The sequence below is a fragment of the Solanum dulcamara genome, chromosome 9 (assembly GCF_947179165.1).
Source record: "Solanum dulcamara chromosome 9, daSolDulc1.2, whole genome shotgun sequence".
In the NCBI taxonomy this organism is placed as follows: Eukaryota; Viridiplantae; Streptophyta; class Magnoliopsida; order Solanales; family Solanaceae; genus Solanum; species Solanum dulcamara.
The window spans coordinates 69,998,493-70,010,316 of record NC_077245.1 but is presented as its reverse complement, the minus strand read 5'-3'; positions in this window follow the sequence as shown (position 1 = coordinate 70,010,316).

The window sequence follows — 11,824 nt, the reverse complement described above, 5'->3', positions numbered from 1 at the left end:
GTGGCTGGTACTTGGAAACCATTGCTGATCCCAAGCAAACCACTTGGCCTAGCTAACTCACTCAATAGAAGACTCAAACTCAATAAAAGAGTAACATCAAGTGGGCAATAATATAACATTCTTATTAAGCTCTAGAATAACTTAAAGTACTCATTCAAAATATAAGTCTATATCATAACTCATTAATGAAAGTCATGGTTTTAAAATAAACTCCAAAAAAACTCAATATGACTCCACTCTACTCAATCTATGAAGCCTCTACTAGCTACTACGAAGGTACCAATACAAGCCCACAACTACCTCAAAGAAATAATAACATAATACAAATTTGATAATGAAGGAGCTCCTCTGAATGCAAATAGGTCTCATCAAAAACTATGGAAGATAGATCCTCAATGATATGGTCGTTGATGATCCCTAACACCTGTGTCTGCATCATAAAATTATGCAGGTCGAATGATGTCAGTACATGAAATATACAAATATGTAAAATGGCAAAGGGAAACTTACATCAGGATACTCAACTCAGGAACTCAATTTTGAATATAACTCAACTTAGTAAGGAATATAATATAATAAAAGACAATGTTTTAAAATACATGAAATAATGATGTAACTCAGTATGTGAAAATATAATACTTTACTTCGTGGGAGTTTTTTTAACTGACAACCATCACTTATGAGCTAGTGACGATACAAAGAAGCTCTATCATTGCCATAGCTGTCTAATACGTTTCTAGGGTAAAGGACATGACATCTGTGCATCCACATCCAAAGTCCTCTTTTTGGGACAAGTGAGGAGTCTCCTAAATGAATGGCACAATCCTATCCTATGATAGTTACGTAGTTTATGGGGTTTGAGTTATCTAAAATGATACCCAAATTAGTGCTCAATACTAGTCCCAAATTCTAACTCTAAGGTTCATGATGCGGAAATGTTCCCTAGATTCAGGTTCAAGTATTTTTATTCTTCTCTGTGACATGGAAGTATCTCATACTCCACTGTATCAAAATTTCATTCGGGGCCAAAGGAAGATGCCTACGTACGCGACAGAGACACAATACTAGGTGTTACAAGTTAGTTTCTTGAGTTTATAGGAACTCAGTTTTAAAAATATTATTTAGATCTGTTTCCACATCTTTAAATGCATGTTTCTAAATTAGGAGGTTATTTTAGGGTATAGTATTGGTTCTCCCACCAGAGGATTAGTGTGAGTGACACTCATAGACGATTTGGGTCAAAACAAACATGTTGCCAATGAACTAATTTGATATTTTATGAAATAGGAGCGAAAGATGAAACTTTGTTATCTGAAACATATACTTAATATAAGGCTAAGTAAAATAATCAAAAGATCCATGAAAACAAAAAATTAATGTTTGAATAAAGCCTCGACTATCTGAAATTAAAAGAAATAAGGTTATTAGGACATAGACCTCATCTACCTTAAAACAACTAGCAGAACTAACAATAAGCCTAATTATTAAGCAATTTATGAAGTCCTCAAATGAGGAGTACTCACCAATTACTGACTGAAAAACTGCATCCTATCTAGCTATGAGTCTAAGACCAAATTCCTGAATTTACATCATAAAAGGATCCATTGCAGAGAAAAGTATTGAATGTGTATGTGGAATGTATTGAGTATGTAAACGACACTAAACATAATCGTAACATAGTAATTAGAATGAATGAGGGTTCAATAATCATAAACATAATGAAATAACTGAAAAGACATTCTGAAATCAGTGCATAAATATCATTTGAGAATGTGCTTTCAAATGCATAAAGATAAGTCTATTTTGATAGCCCTACATTAAAAATATATACACAATCTCATATTTGAAAATTTACAATGGTAAGTTGAGAGTATAGAATAAAAAGTACTTTTACTAAAGAGTTTCTTACAATAGACAAACACCATATGAACTCATGATGTCCAATCTATAATTCTAGTTGGAAAGGCTACCCTATACCTTGTCAGGGTATGAGACCTATCTATCTAATGTGGATCCACTAATCTGAGCCTCTCAAGGTCAAATGATCATTCAACAAAGAGGTGAAATATAATTCTATGGTGGTACATAGTTATGAGACATAAATTTTCTAAACCTGCATGCTCTCGGTGCTAAATACTTCTTCCAAGATAATATACATATATTAATGCTCATAAATAGTTAAACTATCTATCTATCTGAATCAAGTGTGACACTAAGCTCAAAGATCATATCTCAAATAGTCTGTATTGAATTTGAAATTCATATCATGTTAATTTTGTACTTAAAAGCCATCAAAGTCAAAGAAAATATAGAATTCATGCTAAACTAGTTCAAAAGAGGAACTTGATTGGTAGTCTTGAAATCTTATTTCTTAGCCTTTCTTGCAATTTGTTTAGAGTTTGGGGAGTTGAGAACGTAGAATAAAAAGAAACTGAGTGCTTCATATGATATACTCCTATAATTGAAGTTAAAACGGCATGGCCTAAGCTTAGGAAGAATGGAAAAAGATCAAAACAACTTTGCCTTAAAAACCTTTGGAAAAATCCACAAGGGTCATTTATGGTCCTTTATTTGATCTACGGATCATAGATTCCATTGTGAAATTCTGACTGAAATTTGATTTTTTGAAGTTCATTCCACAATCTCATATTATGGCCCGTAGTTGGATTTACCGTCCATGGTTGGATCCGTGAAAATCATGTATAAAATTAAGTTTTAGAAGTTCATTCTACGGGCCTAATTTACGGTCCATAGATTAATTCATGACTCGTTGTTGAATCCGTGAAAAGAATATTGAAAAATCAGCAACAAAAGTTCATTTTACGATCATAAACTATGAACCGTATTTTGATTTATGGATTGTAGATTGGACCCATAAAACTAAGGTCTTGAAATCAAAGTTTAGAGTGTCTCTGATAAAACGATCATAACTTTTTATTTAAAACTCAGATTAATACAAATTTGGTGGAACTTGAAAGAAAACTTATAGGCCTCTAATTTGGTAAGTTATAGGCTACCTAAATCCTTATATTCTAAAAATTGTGGTCATTTGAAATTGACCATTATATAAACTAATACAAAAAATTTAGCAGGTAGAAAAGCTATGAAATTGACTTACTGCTAGAGATCTCTTATTAACCTAAACCACATCTGATATACTTTCTACACTTGAAAAAGGATCTTAACACACACATACAAGTTGGACATCACCCTATCTAAGCTTGTATGCTTACGAAGAATGGTTCAGATCCTTAGCGTAGAATTTACAATATGTTATAGTAACAAACCCCGCCCATATTACTATTCTCTTCAATCTAGGAATTACTACAACTCAATAATAATTCTAGAACAACTCAACAAAAATTAACAACCGTACCCTTTAATTATCCAAACATCACACAAAATAACTCATCAATTTACTCCAGCTAGTGAACTCAACAAAGACTAATAATTCCAGTCTTTAACTAATCAAACTTCAATATTTAATAGTAAAAATTCGAACACAACTTGTAAACCAGATTCTGGTGTTATTGTGTGCTCCAATGACTATTGCTTTCAAGATGGTGAATTTTGTTGATATGTAATAGGTGCGCTCAATGATATTTATGTCATATATATGTTGAAGATTTTTCATGTTCTAGTATATCACGGACTAGGACTTTTGCTTCAAATAGGACTAGGCCTCATATAAGGAAATTTCTGATTTTCTTCCTTTAAAGAAGTTTCATCCTATAAGAAAACTTTGACTCATGTTTGGATTTTAATTGTTCTCTTTATTTTTTTCTTTCTTTATTCCTTTATTTCTTTCCTTCTTTGCTCCTTTATTTCAGCTACTTATTTTTTTCATTCTTCGCCTTTATTTCTATATTTTCTTCTTTGTTGCAATCTCCTATATTACAGGTTGTCTATATTCATGTTTCAGGGATCTAGTTTCTGATCCACTTGAGAGAGTATGCATAAGACAAAAAGTAGAAAATCAAACTTACTTTCTCAAGCATTGAAATTACATACATGATGTTATATTTCTGATCACAAATACATTAACAAGAATTGTAGAGAAAGTGTTTTAACAAATTAAAAAATTGAGTTTGGTCTGAGATTCCATGGATTGTGGGCAGGGGGTTATGAATATACTCTAGGTCCTTATGTCACACTCCGGGCCAGACAATAAAATTTCGAATAAAAAATATCTGAATTCGAATATGAAAAAGATATTAATGAATGAAACACATTAACTTGGGATGAGCTTCGTAGAATTCTAATAAGACATGAAATTGAACACTGAAGGAGGAGAATTGGCGAAAGTAGAAGAAAATAAGGTTAAAATACATGTGGATGAAATTTGAAATGAGGAAAATCTAATAGAATTTCGAATAAAAGAGGACCGCACTGAAAATATCCGGACAAGGGTTATTTAGGATGAAAAAGTAGTCTGAACAAAAAAAGGTTTGAACTGAATCTCAATTAAAAGATCAAATAGGTCGTGGTGAATTAGAAGTCAAAGGAAAAGGTCGCAATTGAATTATATTTAAAATAACATTTTTAGAGTTATTTAAAAAATTCAAGAAGAAAACTGATGTTCTTCCAACTTTTGAAAAGTTAAATTAGAATTAGAGATGTTTGAGACAAAGAAAAAGGTACATACCTTGTTAGATAACTCGCTCGTATAATCATAGTTGAATTTTTTTTCTTGCATCGGGATATATAACATGCGAAATAATGTACTAATTTATATGAACCACTTGATTACGTCCGGAATAAAATATTGTCTAGTCATATTTCGTTTAGCTATGTTCTTAGGAATGAACAGTTTACTGATATTTTTATAAAGGCGTTGAAAATATCGCAACATAAATATACTTGGAAAGTTGGGCTTTCGAGATCCGTAGGCTTCAACTTGAGAGGAGTAATGAAGTAAATAAAAGAAAACAGAGAAGACAGAGAAGTCAAAAAAAGGAGAAAGAAAAAGAAGCAAAGAAAAAGTCAAAAAGAGAATAAGAAAAGTTGAAAAGGCAAAAGGGGAAACAACACGTTTTTGTTGAAAAACAGAAAACGCGTACTGCCCAACTTTTCTTTTAATTAACGCGTTTACGCGTTTCATCCTCCTATAAATAGAAGATATTCTGCACTCATTTAAATCATTCAATCATCCCAGAAAGAGAGAGTAAAAAATACAAAGAGAGTTATACACCAAGATAAATATTGTAGTCTTGAGTGTCCTCTTTAGTAGTTGTTCCTTTTACAAGAGAAAAATATTAATTATTATTTTCTCCTTGTATTTGAGAGTTGTGTACTCCATATTAAAATAGTGAAATCTTTCTACCCCGTGGTTTTTCCCCTCTATCAGGTAGAGAGGTTTCCACGTAAAATTCTCGTGTCAAATTTATTTTCATATTATTTGTCATATCAAACTTTAGTTGTTGTGCTTCCTCCTCCTAATAGTGGTATCAGAGCCCTCGATTATTCTGTTTGTTTTATACAAAGTTATTATTTGTGAATAGTAAATTCGGTGAATAGTACTATTCACGTGAATAGTAAATTTCGATGACGGTACAGTTTGTCACGATTGTTCGCAAAAATATTGAGAAATGATCTAGAAGGGTGTGAAGCAAATAACAATGTCGAGTACAACAAAGTTTGATGTTGAAAAATTCAATGAGACTAATTTCTCATTGTGGAAAATAAAAATAAAAGCGATATTGAGAAAAGACAATTGCTTAGCTGCAATTGAAGATAGGCCCGCAGACTTTGCTGATGATAGCAAGTGGAATGACATAGACAGCAATGCAGTTGCTGATCTATACTTGACACTAGCTGATCAAGTGTTGTCTAGTGTGGCGGAAAAGCGGACAACGAAGGAAATATGGGATGCTCTTATGGGGTTGTATGAAACCAAGTCTTTGCATAATAAAATCTTCTTAAAAAGAAGATTGTATACTCTTCGAATGGCAGAATCCATGTCAGTTACTGAACACATCAATATTTTGAATACTCTGTTTTCGCAACTTACAACAATGGGTTGCAAAATAGAGGGGACTGAACGTACGAAGCTTCTACTTCAAAGTCTGCCTGACTCGTATGATCAACTCATAATCAACTTGACGAACAATACAGACAGTCTAGTTTTCGATGAAATTGCAGCCGCTGTCTTGGAAGAAGAAAAACGGCGCAAAAATAAGAAAGATAGACAAGCAAGTTCGCAGCAAGCTGAAGCTTTGATGTTGGTGAGAGGAAGACCATCGGAACGTGGCCCAGTAGGAGTCACAATCATGGCAGATCTCAATCAAGAAGTAAGAAGAATATCAAGTGCTACAACTGTGGCAAGAAAGGGCACTTCAAGAAAGATTATCAGTTCAAGAAGAAGAGTGATAACCCTAAGACATCAAATGCTCAAGGGAATGTTGCATCTACCTCGGATAATGGCGATATTTTATGTAGTGAGGCAATATCAAATAATGAAGGCAGAAAAAATTTCGCTGATGTCTGGATCATGGACACAGGAGCAATATGGCACATGACTTCCAGGAGAGAATAGTTCCATCAATATAATCCTATCTCAGAAGGGTCTGTGTTCATGTATGATGGCACAGTACGCACCATCCAAGAGGTACGACATGTAAAAGACTTGAAGAAGAATCTATTGTCTTTAGGACAACTAGATGATAACGGATGTTCATATAAGACTCATGGTGGAGTCATGAGAATATCCAAAGGAGCGCTTGTAGTGATGAAAGCAGAAAAACTTGCTGCAAATCTATATGTGCTTAAATGTGAAACACACCAAAAAGGAGAAACATCAACCACGTCAGCATGTTCATTTGAAGAATCAACGATGATATGGCATCATAAACTTGGCCATATGTCGGAACGAGATTTGAAGATTCTTGCTGAGCAAAAGCTTCTTCCGGGGCTCAAAAAGGTTTCACTACCCTTTTCTGAGCATTGTGTTACCAGCAAGCACAATAGACTGAAGTTTAGTAGTTCCTCTGCTAAAAGCAAGGAAATTTTAGATCTGGTCCACTCTGATGTTTGGCAAGCACCGATGGAGTCCCTAGGAGGAGCAAAATATTTCATGTCATTCATCGATAATTACTCCAGGAGAAGTTGGGTGTATCCAATCAAGAGAAAGGAAGATGTTTTTCCAGTTTTCAAAGAATTCAAAGCGCGGGTGGAACTTGAATCTGAGAAAAAGATCAAGTATTTGAGGACAGATAATGAAGAAAAATACACTGGTGATGAATTTAATAACTTCTGTAAATAAGAAGGTATTAAACGACAGTTCACGGTGGCATATACTCCACAATAAAATAGAGTAGCAGAGCGGATGAACATAACCTTATTGGAACGGACAAGAGCTATATTGACAACTGCAGGTTTGGAAAAGCCATTTTGGGCAAAAGCAGTCAAAACGGCTTGTTATGTGATCAATCGGTCACCATCAACCGCAATTGATCTGAAAACGCCAATGGAGATATGGACAGGAAAACCAGCTGATTATTCTCGCTTATATATATTCGGAAGTCCTGCTTATGTTATGTATAACACCCAAGAAAAATCGAAGTTGGATCCAAAATCCAGAAAATGCATTTTCTTAGGGTATGCTGATGGAGTCAAGGGGTATCACTTGTGGGATCCCACAGCCCGCAAGGTGGTAATCAGCAGGGATGTTGTATTTGTTGAAAACAAGATACAAGCAAAAGAAAATAGCACTTTAAAAGAAAAATCAGAGACTACTACAGTTGAAGTTGAAGAAATAGAAGAAGTTCCAGTTTCTTCTAAAGCAGCACCAGAGCACGAAGAATAAGAGCAAGCTGGGATCGAAACTCCACAAGTTCGACGGTCAACTAGGAAGAGAAGAGAACCAGCTTGGCACTCAGATTATTCTATGGAGAGTAATAGTGCATACTGTCTACTAACAGAAGATGGAGAGCCTTCAACTTTTCACGAGGCTAGAAAGGCCAAGAATCATCTTTATGGGTGGCAGCAATGCAAGAAGAAATTGAAGCTCTTCATAAAAATAAAACATGAGATCTTGTTCAATTACCACAAGGAAGGAAGGCTATTGGAAATAAATGGGTCTACAAGATCAAACGCAATGGTAATGATCAAGTGGAGAAATATCGAGCAAGATTGGTGGTGAAATGATTCTCTCAGAAAGAAGGTATAGACTTTAATGAGATATTTTCTCCAGTGGTTCGACTCACAACAATTCGAGTGGTCCTGGCGATGTGTGCTATATTTGACTTGTACTTGGAGCAGTTAGATATCAAAACTACATTTCTTCATGGAGAGCTTGAAGAAGAAATTTATATGCTCCAACCAGAAGGTTTTGAAGAACAGAGAAAAAAGAACTTGGTTTGCAGGTTGAACAAATCTCTATATGGTCTCAAACAGGCGCCGAGATGTTGGTATAAGAGATTTGATTCCTTCATTATAAGTCTTGGATACAACAGACATAGTTCAGATCCTTGTGTTTATTACAAGAGATTTGGTGATGAAGATTTTGTTACTTTGCTGTTGTATGTTGACGACATGTTGGTAGCAGGCCCCAACAAATATCGTCTTATAAATTTAAAGGCACAGTTGGCTAGGGAGTTTGAAATGAAGGACTTGGGACCAGCAAACAAGATTCTAGGGATGCAAATTCACTGAGACAGAAATAATAGGAAGATTTGGCTTTCTCAAAAGAACTACTTGAAGAAAATCTTGAGACGCTTCAAGATGCAAGACTGTAAGTCAATTTCTAACCCACTTTCTATTAATTTCAAGTTATCCTCAAGTATGAGTCCTAGCAATGAAGCAGAGAGGATGGAGATGTCTCGAGTACCGTATGCATCAGCAGTGGAAAGCTTAATGTTCGCCATAGTATGTACAAGACCTGATATTGCATAAGCAGTGGGAGTGGTTAGTCGATACATGGCTAATCCTGGTAGAGAGTATTGGAATACTGTTAAGAGGATCCTGAGATACATCAAGGGTACCTCAGATGTTATAATGTGTTATGGAGGATCAGACTTTAGTGTTAAAGGTTATGTTGATTCAGATTATGCAGGTGATCTTGATAAAAGCAAGTTCACCACAGGTTATGTGTTTACTCTTGCTGGAAGAGCTGTAAGCTGGGTTTCAAAACTGCAGTCTATCGTGGCTACATCTATGACAGAAGCAAAATATGTAGTAGCTACACAAGCTAGCAAAGAGGCAATATAGATGCAGATGTTATTGGAGGAACTCGGGCACAAACAAGAGTAGATTGCTTTATTTTGTGACAGTCAGAGCGCTTTGTATCTTGCAAAAAATCTGGCATTTCATTCAAGGACAAAGCACATACGAGTTCAGTATCACTTTGTTCGTGAGAAGGTGGTAAAAGGCAGTGTGGACATTCAGAAAATTCACACTAATGATAAAATGGCAGATATGTTTACAAAACCAATCAACAGTAACAAGTTCATATGGTGTCGATCTTCTATTGGCCTAGTAGAAACGTAACATTGCAGTAATTGGGTAGTAAGGATGGTGTGAAGACTTAATTGATTCTCAATTAAATCTTCAAGTGGGAGAATGAAAGAAAACAGAGAAGACAGAGAAGTCAAAAAAGGAGGAAGAAAAAGAAGAAAAGAAGAAGTCAAAAAGAGAATAAGAAAAGTTGAAAAGGCAAAAGGGGAAACAACACATTTTTGTTCAAAAACAGAAAACGCGTACTGCCCAACTTTTCTTTTAATTAACGCGTTTACGCGTTTCATCCTTCTATAAATAGAAGGCATTCTGCCCTCATTTAAATCATTCAATCATCCCAGAAAGAGCGTGTAAAAAATACAAAGAGAGTTATACACCAAGATAAATATTGTAGTCTTGAGTGTCATCTTTAGTAGTTGTTGTTTTCTCCTTGTATTTGAGAGCTGTGTACTCCATATTAAAATAGTGAAATTCTTCTACCCCATGGTTTTTCCCCTCTATCAGTTAGAGAGGTTTCCACGTAAAATTCTCGTATCCAATTTATTTTCATATTATTTATCATATTAAACTTTAGTTGTGGTGCTTCCTCCTCCTAACAGTAAATATCACAAATTATATTTATAATATGTATGTATTTGTAATAATTAGAAAAAGGATTATCATTGTATATCATATTTAAATTTGATTTTGGTGTCTTAAGATTTCCGACTTTAGATTTCCGACTGAATTTTTTCCGACGTCCTCTCTATCTCTATCTCCGGCGAAACAGTGAAGACAAAAGAACCGCCGCCGCGTCTCTCCTTCATCGGAGAGAATGCATTCCTCTCCGCCGGAGAAGACAACCAAACGACCTTATTCGCTCCGTCTCTGGCGAGATCTCTCCGTAGATACGAGCAAAGACCCACCGCGCTCCTCTTCCCCATTAAGACCCTCGCTGCTGCTGCTCCGACCAAGCACCGACACCAACGTCGCCGTCTCCCTATCACGCAGTAGCCAACGGTAAAACAACAAACCACCATCGTTGCTGCTGCTTCTCCTAGGAACAGCACCACTAAATGACCCCTGACGCCTTGCTCCCCACGAAAAACAAACAACGATGACACCACTGACCAGACTATTTTACAAAAGACGGATCTAGTCTTGTTACCGGGACACCGGCTAAAGCTTCATCGTGGTTGTTCGGAGCTAGTTTCGCTTCAACTGCAGCTTCAACTGATAACTCTACTAGTATTGTGCCTCCTAAAACTCTCACATTTTTCAGTCAACAGTCTGTTCGGCGAAGCTCCAGTTTTTCCGGCAAAGCTCTAGTTTTTCCGGCAAAGTGTGTTTTTTTTTCCAGGTGTACTGATCTGTATTTCCGGTGATGAACAACCGCTGCAACTCAACTAAGTACGCCGATGTGAACAGTACTCCGATGTGAGCAGTATTTTCCGGCGGCAACCAGGTTTATTTCTACCGGAGTTGGTACCTCCGGTTTTTATATCTTTTTATTCTATCCTTTGTTCATATACTTGTAGTTACATTTTGCCGATTTTAAACCCCCGAATAATTTATTAGTTCATACGCATTTTCGTGGCTTTGGATAGTGATGGTAAACTAGGATCAGGTTCTCGCTCATGGACGGGGACGAGGGTAAGAAGAGGTAAGTGGGTTAAAGGAGCGTCTAAACTGAGAATAGGTTCTTGGAACATTGGGACGTTAACGGGTATATCCATAGAACTGGTTAAGATTCTAAAGAAGAAGAAGATTAATATAGCCTGTGTCCAGGAGACAAAATGGGTCGACTCTAAAGCTAAGGAGGTAGACGGGTATAAGCTTTGGTTTTCTGGTAAATCGAAGTATAGAAATAGGGTAGGCATTTTAATAGACAGTGATTTAAGAGATCAGGTGGTGGAGGTTAGGAGAGTCAATGATAGGATGATGTCGATTAAAATAGTCGTTGAAGGGATCACGTTGAACATTATTAGTGCTTATGTGCCGCAATCGGGCTTATGCGAGGAGGATAAGAGGCGCTTTTGGGAGGAGTTGGACGAGTTAGTGGGAGGCATACCACCTACTGAGAAGCTTGTCGTGGGAGGGGATTTCAATGGGCACATCGGATCTATTGCGGGAGGGTATGATGATGTGCATGGGGGCTTTGGCTTTGGGGACGGAAATGGAGGAGGAACCGCACTGTTGGATTTTGCAAGAGCTTTTAGATTGGTGATAGCCAACTCGAGTTTCCCAAAGAAGGAGGACCATTTGGTAACCTTCCGTAGTTCAGTGGCTAAAACTCAGATAGATTTTTTACTCCTCAGGAAGGATGATAAAGGTTTGTGCAAAGACTGTAAGGTCATCCCGATCGACAACCCTACAACCCGACATAAGCTCT